Consider the following 21054-nt stretch of genomic DNA (forward strand, 5'->3'; position numbering starts at 1 on the left):
TGGTTTTTGAGGAGGATGCAAAGAATATCATGGATGTAAAGAATATCTAACGAGGATGTCATGAACAGAGCAAACACGAAAAGAGAAATAATGTATGAGATCATGAAAAGGCAACGTAACTTCATTGGACATGAGATTAGGAAAGAGGAGTTAGAACGCATTGTAATTATGGGAAAAATTGAAGGGAAGAAAGCAAGAGGAAGACAAAGACAAATGATGGAGACAGCAGCCAGAGAACTGGAAATGAATACCAAAGAAATGATCCACTTGACCCGAAACAGGAGTGTGTGGGCCATGGCAGTCAAAGCTGAACTGGGCATGGCACCTGATGATGATGATGATGAATCACGGGACAATTTACAATGAATGGTCCCATCAGGGAGGGAGGCTATGCAGCATCCAGGCCAGGACCACTAGACTCAAAAACAGTTACTTCCCTCAAGTTATCAGACTGATGAACACCTCCACCCACGAATCTACCCCACCATCTCCTGCCACCACTACAAGCACATTACCTGGCATCAATTTATGTACATACGATCAGTCTCTGTATATAACAGTTACTTGTACAATGTAGTTCATAGTATTGCTTTAATATTTATAATTATGTTTTTATTGTGTTCTTTATCTCAGTGTGTGTTTTTCTGTGCTGCATTGCATCCAGAGTTACAATCATTTTGTTTTCAAGTTTAAGTTTATGGTCATTCACCATAGACATGTGTACAACTAAACGAAGCATTGGTCCTCTGGGACCAAGATGCAAAAAACAGTACATACTGTATGTCACATGCGGCAGATAAAATACTATGAACACAATAATATTTCTAGATAATAAATTATGCTGTAGATGTACAAGTTTACATGAATTACACATACAACAAATATACAATTAATGCTCCTGGCTCCCTTACAGTCAAGTACTGAAGAATGACAACTAACAATCTTGAATACTGAATTTGAAATGGATGTGATAGACCATTTTGCCTGGTGCTGAGTGTACACTAAGACAGCAGTTACTGATCTTAAAGCTGCTTGGTAATGTTTAGCCTAATGAAACAAAGAGACATCTGCAATTACCGCTTGCATTACTCATCCATGGAAAGGTGCTTTGGTAACAGCACAGTATAATGAGATAACTTGCTTGAATGGAATCTATCGAGCCTTGTCTAGCAAGCAGTGAGCTATCCACATCAATTGAATGTGCACAGGCCACCAGTTTACAGTCTCATGTCCATCAATGGTATTGGATTACAATGCATCTACTAAGGTGTTTAATGTGGCATTGAACAGACCGGATATTATTTCATTCTACAAGTGAACCACAAATAGGTCAGACAATTAAGGTTTTTTTAAAATCTCTGGAAAGAACTGTTTATCCTGTCTGTAACACAGAAGATACTGCATATGCTTGAAATCTAGAGCAACATGCAAAAATTGCTGGAGGAACTCAGCAGTCAAGACAGCATCCAAGGAAATGAATAAACAGTCAACATTTCAGGCTGAGACCTTTCATCAGGCCTTCCTTTTCAGACCTGATGGTCTGGTTATTCATTTCCATAGACCTGCTGAGCTTATCTGCCTGACCTGCTGAGTTCCTCCAGTGATTTGCGTGCGTCACTCCTATTTGTACATGTTGTGTGCATCATTCCTATCTGTCCAAGCTTCTCTGTGCCACATGGGCTTGGATCTAGAGTTGGACAGGTAAATTTGGTGATTGACACCTGGAGCCTTCCACGAGGAATGATAACTTGTTCTGAAGAAGCTTGTGAGTTCCTGGATCTGAAGAGCAATACCATCTGTAGGCTGGCTGTCTGGCAGTGGAATCCATGGTGGTCAGATCAAGTAGGAGATTCCACGCAAAGAGCGATTTAACCAAGGTGTAAACAGTGGAGCTGGCAGAAGATGATGACACATCACAATGGCAGTGAAAGCTGAAGAAGGCTACAGCAGTGAAGGGTCCTCAGTTGTCTTGCATTCGAAGCCACCCGACCCTGACCCTGACCTGTCAGGGACCATGTGGCAGCAGCCCGTGAATTACCATAGTTTTTCCTTTATTCATGCTCACTACACTGTGTAATCATGTGAATTGCACGGACAGCATGTGGTTTCAAGCATTCAGGCTTGGAGGTGCCAGAAATGACCAGGAATGAAAATGAAACAATTGCACTCCTTCAACAAGTTTGGAACTATGAAAAATTTGAAGGTATTGGCAATCACCTTGAATGTTACAATACAAAGGAAATTTTTTTAGGATGAAATCATGGAACGCACTAGGTGTCTGATTTTGTTCATTTATAGTCAATCAAAAGACAGTGTACACTGGATGCATTCCTCCATCGATAACTATTAGGAACAAATACACCATTTTATACTACTGTAATAGTATTCGCAGTGTTTTTAATTTGTTCTGTGTTTCATTTAAATATATCATTGTTAGTTAAACAGTAGTTAGTCTTTTTTATTCCTTCTTAACTATTTCCATGAAATTTCAGCTAATATGAGCAGCTGCTTAATTGGGCCAAATTGTACTGGTCCTGATTTATCTCAGTTAACTGGAATCCACTGTACCTACTTTGAAAATGCTAGACTCCTTTTGTGTCCATGTTAACAGTTCATGTTACGATATTTCTTTTAAGAGACTCCTGGACAGGTACATGGAGTTCAGAAAAATAGAGGGCTATGGGTAACCCTAGGTAATTTCTAAGGTAAGGACATGTTTGGCACAGCTTTGTGGGCCGAAGGGCCTGTATTGTGCTGTAGGTTTTCTATGTTTCTATGTTTCGATGTGTTCCAAGCCTGAACTGGCGTCACTCCCTAACTCCTCCTATGCTGCATTGATGACTGCATTGGAGCTGCTTCCTGCACCTATACTGAACTTGTCGAATTCATCAACTTTGCCTGCAACTTCCACGCTACCCTCAAATTTACTTGGTCCACTCCTGACACTTCTCTCTCTTTTCTCAATCTCTCTGTCTCCATCTCTAGAGACAGTCTATCTACTGATATCTTTTATAAACCCACAGCTACCTGGACTATATCTCTTCCCACTTGTTAAAATGCCATCCCCTTCTCTCAGTTCTTCCATGTCTGCCGCATCTGCTCTCAGGATGAGGTTTTTCACTCCAGAACAACAGAGATGAATTCCTTCTTCAAAGAAGGAGGCTTCCCTTGCTTCATCATCAATGCTACCCTCACTTGCATCTCTTCCATTTTGCACACATCTGGCCTCACACCATCCTCCCGCTGCCACACAAGGGATAGAGTTCCTCTTGCCCTCATCTACCACTCCACTAGCCTCCAACATCCAGCACATAATTCCATATTTCCACCAACTCCGGAGGGATCCCACCATCAAGCACGACTTTTCCTAACCCCACCCTAGTCCCGCAGGGATCACTCCCCACACGGATCCTTTGTCCATTCGTCCCGCCCCACTGATCTCCTTCCTGATACTTATCCTTGCAAGCAGAACAAGTGCCACTCCTGCCCCTGCACTTCCTCCCTCATTACCATTCAGGGCCCCAAACATTCCTTCCAGGTGAGGTGACACTTCACCTGTGAGCCTGTCGGGGTCATCTACTGTATCCAGTGCTCCCGATGTGGCCTCCTGTATATCGGTGAGACCCGACGTAGATTGGGAGACTGCTTCACCAAGAACTTTCCAACACAAGAAGTGAGGTTTCCTGGTGGCCACCCATTTCAATTCTACTTCCCATTCCCATTCCAACATGTCAGTCTGTGGACTCCTCTACTGCCATGATTAGGCCACACTCAAGTTGGAGGAGCAACACCTTATATTCTATCTGGGTAGCCGCCAACCTGATGGCATGAACATCTAGTTTTTGAACTTTTGGTAATGGCCCACCTCTTCCCCCCTTCATCATTCCCCATTCCTGTTTCCCTCTCTCACCTCTTCCTCTAACCTGCCAATTACCTCCCTCTGGTGTTCCTCCCCCTCCCTTTCTTCCATGGCCTTCTGTCCTCTCCTATCAGATTCCCCCTTCTCCAGCCCTTTAACTCTTTCACCAATCAACTTCATAGCTCTTTTCTTCACTCCTCCCCCTCTCCCGGTTCCACCTATCGCCTGCCACCTTGTAATTCTTCCTCCCCTCCCCCCACCTTCTTACTCTGACCCCTCCCTTTCCTTTTCAGTCCTGAAGATGGGTCTTGGCTGAAAAAGGTAACTGTTTACTCTTTTCCACAGATGCTGCCTGACCTGCTCAGTTCCTCAGGTATTTTATGTGCATTCTTTCACGTCATTGTTTTCCACATTTGCCACGTGCAGTATGATGAAATGCTTCTTATGAAAGTTAAAATCCACATCTTTCAGCTTTCATAAAGGCAGATCCAATTTAAACCATGCACATCTCGTTCTCAAAAAAGGATTAGCTGTTATCTCTTTTCTTTACAAATACTTATAAAAACTCTTGACGTCTTCCTTGGTTGCGCCTGCCAATATTTCCTCACCACAGAGAGAGGTTATGATGTGCTGGAGAAGGTGCAGGAAAAAATCACCGGGATGTAGGATTGGGTAGGCTGGTAAGTTTACTTTTGGAGTGGGAAGGATGCGGGTGACCTGAGTAAGACATGACAAAGTTACAAAGGATTTATTTAGGGTAGATAATGTCCAGCAGGGTTACATTACTCTTGTCATAAATTTTCCTGTTTTGACTTTCCTTATTCGAAATATTCTTTAATATATTCACCTGGATACAGTTTAAGAACTTCCCCCTTCTCACTTATCAGAATTGTGTCAAAGTTCAGTGTTCAAAGTTCAAAGTAAAATTTAATATAAAAGTACGTATATGTTGCCACATACTACCTTGAGATTAATTTTCTTGCAGGCATTTACCAGAAAATAAAGAAATACAATATAATGTATAAAAAACTATACATAAGCAAAGACTGATAAACAACCAAAGTGAAAAAGAAGACATATTGTGGAAGTAAAAACTAATACTGAGAACACAAGTCTCAGAATCCTTGAAAGTGAGTCTGTAGGTTGTGGAATCAGTTCAGAGTTGTGATGAATGAAGTTATCCATGCTGGTTCAGGAGCCTGATGGTTGTAGGGTAATAACTGTTCCTGAATCTGGTGGTGTGGGACCCAGGGCTCCTGTACTTCCTGCCCAATGGTGGTAGCGGGAAGCAGTGCACCCTCCCCTGTCACTTCATGGTGAGAAGCTTTAATCAGACCAGTTAGAAGAAGTCACTGCCTAACGACTATCAACGTACCTCCAGCAACACAGGAGCACCCAATACTCTCGGCCACGGCTGTACCACCTTGGAGAACGTCTACTGCTTCATCCCTCACCTAAATCTGGCCAGCTGGCTATGTTTCTTCTGCTCCTGCTCTGACAGAGACTGAGGAGCGCAGCACTGTTGAAGAGGACTACGGAGAGCTGAGTGCAGAGACAAAGGAGCAGATTCTCCTCTCCTTGAGAAGAATGGAGAAGATGCCTCCATTAGCGGGCGAGTCTAGGACTAGGGGTGACAGCCTCAGAATAGAAAGACGTTCCTTTAGAACAGAGATGGAGAGGAATTTGTTCATCTAGAGAGCAATGAATCTGTGGAATTCATTGCCACGGATGGCTGGGGAGGTCAGCTCATTAGGTACATTTAAAATGAAGGCTGATAGGTTCTTGATTACTCAGGGTGTCAAAGATTATGGGGAGAAAGCAGGAGGATGGGGTTAAGAATTATAATACAGGAAATCAGACATAGTAGAATGGAAGAACAGACTCGATGGGCTGAATAGCCTAATTTTGCTCTTATGTCATATGGTCTAAAGATCTGACCCACCTTGAACATAGAACACAGAGCACAGAACAGTGCAGTACTCCAAAGGCTCCTTGGACCACAATGTCGTCTTGATCCTTTAACTTACCTCTCCATTCTCCCTTCTCTCCCCTCCCATCGGGCAGAAGATACAAAGGCCTGAGAGCAGGTACCACAGGGTTCAAGGACTGCTTCTATCCCACTGTTCTAAGATTATTGAATAGTTCCATAGTGTCATAGAGGGACTTTTGACCTCGAGGTCTAGCTAATTGTGATCTTGCACTTTGTTGTTCTCCTGCACTGCGATCTCTCTGTCTTGTAGCTATTCATTCACCAAGTTGTCACCTCCAGGGCACCTTGAAGACGGCAGTCTGGTGCAGCACAGCTTGATGAATACGATTAAATATTCCCATTTAGCCTGATACAGCTGAGAATCACAACTGCTTCCAAGGTCTGTACAGTTAGTGAAGGTGTCTAAATGCGATTGAATAACGCTGAAAACCGATGGAACCAATGCTGATCGTGGTGGTACACCTCGCCGGACTCCTCGTAGGAAATGTGGCTGTTGGTCAGGAATACAGGTGTGTTTATAAAACGGGGTTTCCCACTCCTGATCTTGCTGGCAAATGTACAGTCTCTAGTAAATAAAGTTGAAGATCTCAGAGCTAGGGTGTTGTATCAGAGGGTCATTAGGACCGCTTGTGACCTTTGCTTCATGGAATCCTGGTTAACCCATTCTGTACCGTACGCAGCAATTCAGATTGACAAGTTCACGCTTCACCGTCAGGATAGGACTGCCGAGTCTCTCAAAAGCAGAGGTGGAGGAGTATGCCTCATGATCAACTCCTCTTGGTGCACAAATGTGTCAGTGTTGTCCCAATTCTGTTCACCAGACCTGGAATATCTCGCAATTAAGTGCCAAGTTTTCTGTAGTTATTTTGGTAGCCGTGTACATTCATTCCACCTCAGGCCAATGTCAGTCAGGCTCTAGATCGTCTGAGCAATGGGATCAACATGCACACAACAGCACCCCCTGACGTCTTCACCATCATTTTGGGGGATTTTAACAAGGCCAGATTGAAAAAGTCACTTGGACTACCAGAGGAAACAACACACTGGGCCACTGTTACACTATCATCACTATCCCACACCCACACTTTGGAAAGTCTGATCACCGGGCTGTACTTCTACTCCCTAAGTATAGGCAGACTGAAGACTGCAGCACCAGTAGTGAGGACCAAGAAGGTATGGACAAGGGAAGCACAGGAGTGCTTACGAAACTGCTTTGAATTCATGGACTGGACTGCATTTTGAGATTCATCTTCGAATTTAGATGAGTATGCCACAGTTATTACCAACTTCATTAAAACCTGTGTGGGTGAGTGTGTGCCTACGAAAACTTGCTGAACATTCCTAAACCAAAAGCCGTGGATGAACTAGGAAGTATGTCATCTGCTGAGGGCCAGATCTGTGGCATTTAAGTCTGATGACCCAGGTCTGTACAAGAAAACTAGGTATGACTTATGGAGGCTATTTCAAGGGTGAAGAGATAATTTTGAGTGAAGATGGAGGCCACATCGGATGCATGTCAACTCTGGCAGCATTTACATGACAAAGGGAAACCAAATAGCATGAATGGCAGTAATGCTTCACTACCAGATGAGCTCAACACTTTCTGTGCCAGCTTTGAAAGGTAGAATATAACTACAGCTGTGAAGATCCCTGCTGCATCTGGTCACCCTGTGATCTCTGTCTCAGAGGCCGATGTTATTCTGTCTTTAAGGAGGATGAACCCTTGCAAGGTGGCAGGCCTCGATGGAGTAACAGGTAAGGGTCTGAAGACTTGTGTCAACCAACTGGCAGCAGTATTCAACGACATTTTCAACCTCTCATTACTGTGGTTGGAATTTCCCACCTGTTTCAAAAAGGCAACAATTATATCAGTGCCCAAGAAGAGTAGTGTGAACTGCCTTAATGACTATTGCCCAGTAGCACTCACATCTATGGTAATAAAATGCTTTGACAGGTTGGTCATGGCTAGCATAAATTCCTGCCTCAGTAAGGACCTGGACCCACTGTAATTTGCCTATCACCACAATAGTTCCATGGCAGATGAAATCTCAATGACTTTTCACACGGCCTTAGATCACCTGGACCCATGTCAGGATGCTGTTCATTGACTATAACTCAGTGTTTAACACCATCATTCTCACAGTCCTGATTAATAAGCTTCAGAACCTTGCGCTCTGTACCTCATTCTACAATTGGGTTCTCAACTTGCTAACCAGAAGACCATAATCTGTGCAGATTGGGGATAATATCTCCTCCTCACTGATGATCAATATTGGTGCACCTCAGGGGTGTGTGCGTAGCCACTGCTTTACTCTCTCTATACCCATGACTGTGTGGTTAGGTATACCTAAAAAAACATCTATACATTTGCTGATTATACAATCATTGTTGGTAGAATCTCAGATGAAGATGCAACTGTGTACAGAGGCGATATATACCAGCTAGTTGAGAGGTGCCGCAGCAACAACTTTGCACTCAGTGTCAGTAAGATGAAAGAGCTGATTGTGGACTTCAGGAAGAGTAAGATGAGGGAACACACCTACCAATCCTCATAGAGGGATCAGATGCGGAGAAAGTAAGCAGTTTCAAGTTCCATGTCAAGATCTTTGAGGATCTAACCCGGTCCCAACATACTGATGCAGTTATATTTCATTGGGAATTTAAAGAGATTTGGTTTGTCACCTAGAACATTCGAAATTTTCTATAGATGTACAGTGGAGAGCATTCTGACAGACAACATCACTGTCTGCTATGGGGGGAGGTGTGGGGGGGGGGTGGCTACTGCACAGGACCGAAAGAAGCTACAGGAAGTTGTAAAATTAGTCAGCTCCATCTTGAGCACTTGACTCTGTAGTACCCAAGACATCTTCAAGGAGCAGTGTCTCAGAAATGCAGCGTCCATTATTAAGGACTCCCATCTCATTGTTACCGTCAGGTAGGAGGTACAGAAGTCTGATGACTCACACTCAGCCATTCAGAAACAGTATCTTCCCCTCTGCCATGCAATTCCTAAATGGACACTGAACCCGTGAATACTACCTCACTTTTTAAATTATATATCACTTCTGTTTTTGCACTATTTTTAATCTATTTTTAATCTATTTAATAGAGATATATATACTTACTGTAATTGATTTACTTTTTTTCTCTCCTATATTATCATGTATTGCTCTGTACTAAGTTAACTAATTTCATGACACGTGCTGATGATAATAAACCTGATTCTGATTCTGATTATGAAGTTGTTATTGTTTTACCTTGTGCTACCTCAATGCACTGAGTACTGAATTGATCTGTATGAACAGTATGCAGACAAGCTTTTCATTGTAGCTACTTAATTTTTGACAATAATAAACCAATTTACCAATTTACCAATTAAGGATTGGAGATAAATGCTAGCTTTACTAGCTTTACTAGCAACACCAACCTCCTCCTCTCCATAAAATGAAAGGTTGTTTAAGGATTAACAAAACTTGTACCTATTTACAATGAACATTGTCAGCATCACCAACAAGGTAGTTCAAAGTTCAAAGTAAATTTATCATCGAAGTCTATACCTGTATATGTTAACATATTCTACCTTGAGATTCCTTTCTGTGCAGGTATTCACAGTAATTGCAAAAAAAAATAGAATCAGTGAAAAACCACAAACAACATATGGACAAACAACAAATGTGGAAAAGACAAAGAAAAAACTGTGCAAATTCAAAAAGAAAAACATAAAATATTGAACAGTACAGCACAGCAACTGGCCCATTAGCCTACAATGTTGTGCCAAACCAAATAAATTAGTAATCAAATGGCCAACTAAACTTAACTCTTCTGCCTAAACTCTCCATTTCCCTCACATTCATGTGCCTATCTAACATGTCTGCTTTACTGTCACCCCAGGCCGTGCATTCCAGGCACCCACTAATCTCTATGTAAAAAAAAACTTGCCCCTCACAGCTCCTTTGAACTTATCCCCTCTCACCTTAAACACATGCCCTCTGGTATTAGACATTTCAACCCTGGGAGAAAGATAATGTCTGTCTACTCTATCTTTGATGGCCTCCATTGGTTGGGGTTGAGCATGGATGTTGTGTCCTAGCTGTTGAAGTCAATATGCAACCAGTACTCAAGCCAGGGCAGTACAAAATGGAGAGCAAGTTGTTGCCCATGCGGTAGGCTCCCCCTCTCTACACAGTTTATGAACCCAGAGGAACTCCAGAGTCTGATACAATTTGCCACCAGCGGTGCCACAGCTATTGCCAGTCAGATTTGAATGCAGTGTAGGACCGCCTACTCTATGTATGCCTCACATAATCTTATAAACCTCTAACAAGTCTCCCCTCATCCTCTGGCACTCCAAAGAAAACAACCCACGTTTGTCCAACCTTTTGTTATAGCATATGCCCTCTAATCCTGGTAAACCTCTTCTGCTCCCTCTCCAAAGTCTTCACATCTTTCCTATAATAGGATGAATAGAACCCTATTATGCAATGCCAAACAAAATAACAATAATAATAAATAAATAAATGTGAAACACCCCGGTTTCCTTGGCTGTGTAAGTCTGGGGACAACAACCTCCGGCCCTGCCAGCCTCGTGAGATTGAGGAACGCTTTATCCCACCCCAAACCTTGGTTTGTGTGGATGCTGTGTTAGTTGCTACCCTGTTACAAATTATTGCTATGAAATAACAGACAATACAGTGCATACGATTAGAGGAATTATATTTATGAATCTTAACTGAAGGGTTAGTAAGGAATAACAAAAAGAAAAGGGCCCAGTCTAATTAAATAGTCAAATATGCACAAGCTGGAGCTCATCTCGAACTTCTCTGTCACTCACGTGCTGGGCCCTCAGTCAACGTGAATGCCTCCACCACCTTCCGAACGTCGCTTGCAATCCATCTGAACAAACGGGTCTCCCACTGATCGTATGCTATGACCGGTTCTCCCCAGCATTTTTCTCTCGAACAAAAATAATCCTCAAGTCCAACCTTATTATCCCTCACCAAGAAAACCTCCTGCTAATTGGATGGCACACGTTCCACAGCATCCCTTATCTTCAACAAGAACCCAAACAGGCTGAAAGCAGAACAAAGAGCTCTTACAGAGCTGCTAAATGAAATACCTACAGCATAACAGTAAAGATGTGAACCAGGGCATACATAAGCAACACATCTCAAGAGCAGGGGATGAAGAGTTCATGAAAGTGAGTCCATTGGTTGTGGGAACTATAGTCAAATTAGCAGTAAGAGCCTTCCAGAAATATAGGAAGAGCCTGTCACCATTATAACCACACATCCAGCTCATCGCTCCCAAGAGAACAAACTCATAATCATCAAGCCGACTAGGATTAGGTAACCATATGGCTGATTAAAACTGCTTGTGCGTAATGATGTTTCCTTAAATTAAGTAGCCATGTATTTTGTGTAAAACAAATTTCAAATAATTTGACCCAGGATATATCCCCTCCTCATTGCTACTAACAGGGAGGAAGTACAGGAACTTGAAGGCACACACTGAATGTTTTAGGAACAGCTTCTTCCCCTTCGCCATCAGATTCCTAAATAGACAATGAACCCATGAACACTACCTCTCTACTTTTGTTCTCATTTTAACTACATACTTAATTTAATTTTTTATATATATTTCTTATTGTAATTTACACATTTTTATGATTATATATTGTGATGTACTGCTGCCGTTAAACAACAAATTTGAAGACATATGCCAATGATGTTAAATCTGATTCTGATTAATTCCATTTCACCTTTAGCTAAGTATGGTATACTTTGTTTTTACACCTGAACAAATGTATTTCAAAAAATGAAGTGAAGTTGAAGCTAGAAGTGTAATTTGAACTGAAGCTCTCACGGCACCAAATCAACAATCTCTCATTGCTATATTCCTGTTCTAAATGAACCAGTCATTCTACAATATTTTGGGATTTGATGCCATGACATCTCTGTGTAGCAGAAGCATTGTTTGTGTTACTTGAGGCTATTTTTATGGATAGAATTGCATCTACAATAAGTGCTAAAATACCCAATTTCAATTAAAAATAATTTCATATAATTTCATCTATTTTTGTGCCCTAACTTTTAAATGGAGTTGACATTTGACCCCAGCAATAAACAGAGGCTTGTAAGAGAAGTCCAAATTGAACTTGCTAGAACGAAATATATATTTAACCTTCTGACCATATAATCTCCCACAGTGCAATGAGCAAAGATGTTAACTATCGATTGTCCATCTGATGGCAAATCATTGAACTAACTTAGAGTTGTGCAGTTACAGATGTCACTTCCACATTTGGACCTTTCATTTTGTATGATGGATGTAAACAATTCTTTGAAATTGACTAAACTCACGTTTACCTGCAGAATTTATAACGAGCACAGAGTCTCCTGCCAACAGAAAGTTGAATGATTATGCTGGTCTGAGAGTCATGGGCTGAGGAGCGGAGATCAGCGGCTTGGAGATGGCATGTCCTGGGGCTGGACACCTTCTCTGTGTGTGTGATTGGGTGTGTGAGTGAGAGGGAGGGAAAGCGGCTTGTCTTGCTGTTGTTGTTGCTTGTCTTGTTCTGCTCAACATTGAGGGCATGCTGTGTTAGCCTGGAATGTGCAAAGTCACTTGCAGGCTGCCCCCAGCACTTGCTTAGGTTGTGTTGGTTGTGAATGCAAATGATGTGCTTCACTGTATGTTTGGATGCACGTGTGATAAATAAATGAATGAGCGAAGTTGGACGATGCATATCTATCCTCATCACATTCCAAAGAGAGCATTCTAACAAACTGCACCACTGAATGGTACAGAAACTGCACTCTGCATCTTCTCAGGCACCAGCTCACCCACCATCAAGGACATAAAGAAGAAAAGTGGTAGAAAAGGGCCAGTAACATCAGGAAAGATCCCACCCACCCTGCTCATGGACTGTTTGTCATACTCCCATCAGTGATCAGGCTACGTAGCATCCACGTCAGGACGACCAGACTCAAAACACAGTTCTTTTCTCCAAGCAGTAACACCTCCACCCACTAACCTACCCCTCTACACCCCCACCCACCACTACTTTATCATTTCCTGTCAGTCACCTTATGTACAGACACTCCTGTGTCTAGCATCACTTTATGGACATATAATCAGTATATGTATATAAGTATCTTATGTATTTATATTTATTGTATTTTTATTGTTGTGTTCTCTATCTTATTGTGCTTTTTTTTGCTGTATCAGATATCGAATTACAATTGGCAATGAAGTAATTGTAAATCCGGATCTGATGCAGCACAAAAAAAAACATAATAGGACATTAATGACATGAAGCAATCTTGAATCTTGAATCTGAATCTCCTGCCAGGATCAACTCAAATGAGCCGTGTTAGCCATGGTGAGCTAGTTGTAATTAACAGCTTACCTGTTGGAACACAACACCCACAATAGAGTGGTTTTAGAGGCATTAGGAAGGAATTAACAACATAACTACCTCACGAATGGAGATGAAAAATATTCTGATTTCTCAGCTAGACACGCTTCTTGGTTTAGCTGGCTATCAACTTGTCAACATCTTTGAATACCATATAACAATTACAGCATGGAACAGGCCATCTCGGCCCTTCTAGTCCATGCTGACTCTCACCTAGTCTCACCTACCTGCACAGCACATAACCCTCCATTCCTTTCCTGTCCATATAGCTATCCAATTTAACTTTAAATGACAATACCTTTGAATGTTTCTGACACATATGCTTTTTTAAAAACTATCATAAATCACATCCAAAGAAATAGAATATGAAAAGAACTTAAGAAAGCCCAGAAACAATTAAAACCTTCCACTATTTAAAAAAAAATGAGCCATTTCATAATTTTATCATTCAGAACCATTCAAACATCACAACACAGTTCAGAATCAAAATCAGGTTTATTATCACTGATATATGTTGTGACAGTTGTTGTTTTGCGGCAACAGTACAGTGCAAAACATTTAAATATTGAAAGTTACAAAACAATAAATAAATAGTGCTAAATAGTGAGGTAGTGTTCACGGGCTCATTGTCCATTCAGAAATCTGATGGTGGAGGGGTAGAACTGTTCCTAAAACATTGAGTTTGTGTCTTCAGGCTCCTTTACCTCCTCCTTGATGGTAGCAATGAGAAGAGGGCACGTGCAAGGCGATAGCTGCCCTTTATGACGGATGCCGCCATTTTGAGGTATTGTCTTTTGAAGCTATACGGTGACGAAATAGCTTGCACAGAGCAGACACCAAGTTGGAGGCTTGCTTATTCACACTTACACAAACCGAATGCAGGGCACTCGAACACAGTGCTGCTTTAGTCGGAAAGTGCCAATAGATTTTGCATTCTCTGCAAAATCCAGCTCATGACTCCTTGAGAATTGTGATGTGACCATGAAAGTAAGCAGCTGATACTGATACAGAATTAGCAAATGGCTCACTGTCTTCTGAGTCGTCAATGTTCAACACCCCCAGCCATGAGCCTACACTACAGTGGGTTGTGGGATGGAGATAGGTTTCTACGAAAGGAGGTGTAAAGGTGCTCCTTTCCTCCACGAGCCTGCAGGTCACCCTTGGGCAAGGAGTAGCATCCGCTCAGCTGCAGATCAGGGACTCATGAAGCCACGGGAGCAAGTGGTGGATGGTCGGTTGTATGAGCAGCTGATGCGTATCACAAGTCCTGGTTATGTGACCACTGAGAGCAATCTTGGTTATGGATGGAGAAGGAAGACCTTGAATGCCCATGTCAGACAACACAACACATCATGATAGTAACCACCATTACATCGACATCAACCACTCCTCTCTATGGTCCTTCAGCAAACAACATCCCCCCAATTCACTGTCACTTTACACTGACACTCCACACCACATACCCACACTGACACACTCCTCTCCACAGTCCCTCACCACCCCCTTCACCCTCCCCATTCACTGTCACTTCACACTGACACTCCACACCTCATACTCACACTGACACACTCCTCTCCAAAGTCCCTCACCACCCCCTTCACCCCCCTTCAATGTCACTTCACACTGACACTCGCACCTCATACCCACGCTGACACACTCCTCTCCACAGTCCCTCACCACCCCCTTCACCCCCCCTTCAATGTCACTTCACACTGACACTCGCACCTCATACCCACGCTGACACACTCCTCTCCACAGTCCCTCACCACACCCTTCACCCCCACATTAACTGTCACTTCACACTGACACTCGCACCTCATACCCACGCTGACACACTCCTCTCCACAGTCCCTCACCACCCCCTTCACCCCCACATTAACTGTCACTTCACACGGACACTCGCACCTCATACCCACACTGACACACTCCTCTCCACAGACCCTCACCACCCTCTTCACCCCCACATTAACTGTCACTTCACACTGACACGACACACATCATACCCACACAGAAACACTCCTCTCCACAGATATTAACCACCCCCTTCATCCCCCTCTATTCACTGTCACTTTACACTGACACTCCACACCTCATACCAACACTGACACACTCCTCTCCACAGTACCTCACCACACTCTTCACCCCCCCATTCTCTGTCACTTCACACTGACACTCCACACCTCATACGCACAATGACACACTCCTCTCCACAGTCCCTCACCACCCTCATCACCCCCCCATTCACTGTCACTTCACACTGACACTCCACACCTCATACCCACACTGACACACTCCTCTCCACAGTACCTCACCACCCTCATCACCCCCCCATTCACTGTCACTTCACACTGACACTCCACACCTCATACGCACAATGACACACTCCTCTCCACAGTCCCTCACCACCCTCATCACCCCCCCATTCACTGACACTTCACACTGACACTCCACACCTCATACCCACACTGACACACTCCTCTCCACAGATATTAACCAACCCCTTCACCCCCCATTCACTGTCACTTCACACTGACACTCGCACCTCATACCCACACTGACACACTCCTCTCCACAGTCTCTCACCACCCCCTTCACCCCCCCATTCTCTGTCACTTCACACGGAGACTCCACACCTCAGACTCACACTGACACACTCCTCTCCACAGTCCCTCACCAACCCCTTCACCCGCTCATTCACTGTCACTTTACACTGACACTCCACACCTCATACCCACACTGACACACTCCTCTCCACTGTCCCTCACCACCCCCTTCATCCCCCCCCATTCAATGTCACTTCACACTAACACTCCACACCTCATACCCACACTGACACACTCCACTCCACAGACCCTCACCACCCTCTTCACCCCCACATTAACGGTCACTTCACACTGACACGACACACATCATACCCACACTGAAACACTCCTCTCCACAGATATTAACCACCCGCTTCATCCCCCCCTATTCCCTATTCACTGTCACTTTACACTGACACTCCACACCTCATACCCACACTGACAGACTCCTCTCCACAGTCCCTCACAACCCGCTTCAACCCCCATTCACTGTCACTTCACACTGACACTCCACACCTCATACCCACACTGACACACTCCTCTCCACAGAACCTCACCACCCTCTTCACCCCCCCATTCTCTGTCACTTCACACTGACACTCCACACCTCATACCCACAATGACACACTCCTCTGCACAGTCCCTCACCACCCTCATCACCCCCCCATTCACTGTCACTTCACACTGACACTCCACACCTCATACCCACACAGACACACTCCTCTCCACAGATATTAACCAACCCCTTCACCCCCACCATTCACTGTCACTTCACACTGACACTCGCACCTCATACCCACACTGACACACTCCTCTCCACAGCCCCTCACAACCCCCTTCACCCCACCATTCTCTGTCACTTCACACGGAGACTCCACACCTCATACTCACACTGACACACTCCTCTCCACAGTCCTTCACCACCCCCTTCACCCCCTCATTCTCTGTCACTTCACACTGACACTCCACACCTCATACCAACACTGACACACTCCACTCTACAGTCCCTCATCACCCCCTACACCCCCCATTCACTGTCACTTTACACTGACACTCCACACCTCATACCCACACTGACACACTCCACTACACAGTCCCTCACCACCCCTTTCACCCACCCCCCACTCACTGTCACTTCACACTGACACTCCACACCTCATACCCACACTGACACACTCCACTCAACAGTCTCCCACCATCCCCTTCACCCCCCAATTCACTGTCACTTCACACTGACACTCCACACCTCATACCCACACTGACACACTCCTCTCCACAGTCCCTCGCCACCCTCTTCACCCCCACATTCACTGTCACTTCACACTGACACGACACACATCATACCCACACTGACACACTCCTCTCCACAGATATTAACCACCCCCTTCATCCCCTCCCATTCGCTGTCACTTCACACTGAGACTCCACACCTCATACCCACACTGACACACTCCTCTCCACAGTCCCTCACGACCCCCTTCATCCCCCGCATTCACTGTCACTTCACACTGACACTCCACACTTCATACCCACACTGACACACTCCTCTCCACAGTCCCTCACCACCCCCTTCACCCCCGCATTCACTGTCACTTCACACTGACACTCCACACCTCATACCCACACTGACACACTCCTCTCCACAGTACCTCACCACACTCTTCACCCCCCCATTCTCTGTCACTTCACACTGACACTCCACACCTCATACACACAATGACACACTCCTCTCCACAGTCCCTCAACACCCTCATCACCCCCCCATTCACTGTCACTTCACACTGACACTCCACACCTCATACCCACACTGACACACTCCTCTCCACAGTCCCTCACCACCCCCTTTACCTGCCATTCACTGTCACTTCACACTGACACTCCACACCTCATACCCACACTGACACACTCCTCTCCACAGTCCCTCACCACCCACTTCACCCCCCCCTTCACTGTCACTTCACACTGACACTCCACACCTCATACCCACACTGACACACTCCTCTCCACAGATATTAACCAACCCCTTCACCCCCCCATTCACTGTCACTTCACACTGACACTCGCACCTCATACCCACACTGACACACTCCTCTCCACAGTCCCTCACCACCCCCTTCACCCCCTCATTCTCTGTCACTTCACACGGAGACTCCACACCTCATACTCACACTGACACACTCCTCTCCACAGTCCTTCACCACCCCCTTCACCCCCCCATTCTCTGTCACTTCACACTGACACTCCACACCTCATACCCACTCTGACACACTCCTCCTCACAGTCCCTCACCACCCCCTACACCCCCCATTCACTGTCACTTTACACTGACACTCCACACCTCATACCCACACTGACACACTCCTGTCCACAGTCCCTCACCACCCCCTTCAACCCCCCCATTCACTGTCACTTCACACTGACACTCCACACTTCATACCCACACTGACACACTCCTGTCCAACAGTCCCTCACCACCCCCTTCACCCCCCCATTCACTGTCACTTCACACTGACACTCCACACCTCATACCCACACTGACACACTCCTCTCCACAGTCCCTCACCACCCCTTCAACTCCCATTCACTGTCACTTCACACTGACACTCCACACCTCATACCCACACTGACACACTCCTCTCCACAGTCTGTCACCACCCACTCCATCACCCCCCCATACACTGTCACTTCACACTGACACTCCACACCTCATACCCACAATGACACACTCCTCTCCACAGTCCCTCACCACCCCCTTCACCCCCGCATTCACTGTCACTTCACACTGACACTCCACACCTCATACCCACACTGACACACTCCTCTCCACAGTCCCTCACCACCCCCTTTACCTGCCATTCACTGTCACTTCACACTGACACTCCACACCTCATACCCACACTGACACACTCCTCTCCACAGTCCCTCACCACCCCCTTCACCCACCCCCCACTCACTGTCACTTCACACTGACACTCCACACCTCATACCCACACTGACACATTCCTCTCCACAGACATTAACCACCCCCTTCATCCCCCCCCATTCACTGTCACTTCACACTGACACTCCACACCTCATACACACATTGACACACTCCTCTCCACAGTCCCTCACGACCCCCTTCATTCCCCCCCATTCACTGTCACTTCACACTGACACTCCACACCTCATACCCACACTGACACACTCCTCTCCACAGTCCCTCACCACCCTCTTCACCCCCACATTCACTGTCACTTCACACTGACACGACACACATCATACCCACACTGACACACTCCTCTCCACAGATATTAACCACCCCCTTCATCCCCTCCCATTCACTGTCACTTCACACTGACACTCCACACCTCATACCCACACTGACACACTCCTCTCCACAGTCCCTCACGACCCCCTTCATCCCCCCCATTCACTGTCACTTCACACTGACACTCCACACTTCATACCCACACTGACACACTCCTCTCCACAGTCCCTCACCACCCCCTTCACCCCCGCATTCACTGTCACTTCACACTGACACTCCACACCTCATACCCACACTGACACACTCCTCTCCACAGAACCTCACCACCCTCTTCACCCCCCCATTCTCTGTCACTTCACACTGACACTCCACACCTCATACGCACAATGACACACTCCTCTCCACAGTCCCTCACCACCCTCATCACCCCCCCATTCACTGTCACTTCACAATGACACTCCACACCTCATACCCACACTGACACACTCCTCTCCACAGATATTAACCAACCCCTTCACCCCCCCATTCACTGTCACTTCACACTGACACTCGCACCTCATACCCACACTGACACACTCCTCTCCACAGTCCCTCACCACCCCCTTCACCCCCTCATTCTCTGTCACTTCACACGGAGACTCCACACCTCATACTCACACTGACACACTCCTCTCCACAGTCCTTCACCACCCCCTTCACCCCCCCATTCTCTGTCACTTCACACTGACACTCCACACCTCATACCCACTCTGACACACTCCTCCTCACAGTCCCTCACCACCCCCTACACCCCCCATTCACTGTCACTTTACACTGACACTCCACACCTCATACCCACACTGACACACTCCTCTCCACAGTCCCTCACCACCCCCTTCAACCCCCCCATTCACTGTCACTTCACACTGACACTCCACACTTCATACCCACACTGACACACTCCTGTCAACAGTCCCTCACCACCCCCTTCACCCCCCCATTCACTGTCACTTCACACTGACACTCCACACCTCATACCCACACTGACACACTCCTCTCCACAGTCCCTCACCACCCCCTTCAACTCCCATTCACTGTCACTTCACACTGACACTCCACACCTCATACCCACACTGACACACTCCTCTCCACAGTCTGTCACCACCCACTCCATCACCCCCCCATACACTGTCACTTCACACTGACACTCCACACCTCATACCCACAATGACACACTCCTCTCCACAGTCCCTCACCACCCCCTTCACCCACCCCCCACTCACTGTCACTTCACACTGACACTCCACACCTCATACCCACACTGACACATTCCTCTCCACAGATATTAACCACCCCCTTCATCCCCCCCCATTCACTGTCACTTCACACTGACACTCCACACCTCATACACACATTGACACACTCCTCTCCACAGTCCCTCACGACCCCCTTCATCCCCCCCCATTCACTGTCACTTCACACTGACACTCCACACCTCATACCCACACTGACACACTCCTCTCCACAGTCCCTCACCACCCTCTTCACCCCCACATTCACTGTCACTTCACACTGACACGACACACATCATACCCACACTGACACACTCCTCTCCACAGATATTAACCACCCCCTTCATCCCCTCCCATTCACTGTCACTTCACACTGACACTCCACACCTCATACCCACACTGACACACTCCTCTCCACAGATATTAACCACCCCCTTCATCCCCTCCCATTCACTGTCACTTCACACTGACACTCCACACCTCATACCCACACTGACACACTCCTCTCCACAGTCCCTCACGACCCCCTTCATCCCCCCCATTCACTGTCACTTCACACTGACACTCCACACTTCATACCCACACTGACACACTCCTCTCCACAGTCCCTCACCACCCCCTTCACCCCCGCATTCACTGTCACTTCACACTGACACTCCACACCTCATACCCACACTGACACACT

Source organism: Mobula hypostoma, chromosome 2 (genome assembly GCF_963921235.1).
Source record: "Mobula hypostoma chromosome 2, sMobHyp1.1, whole genome shotgun sequence".
NCBI classification, from domain to species: domain Eukaryota; kingdom Metazoa; phylum Chordata; class Chondrichthyes; order Myliobatiformes; family Myliobatidae; genus Mobula; species Mobula hypostoma.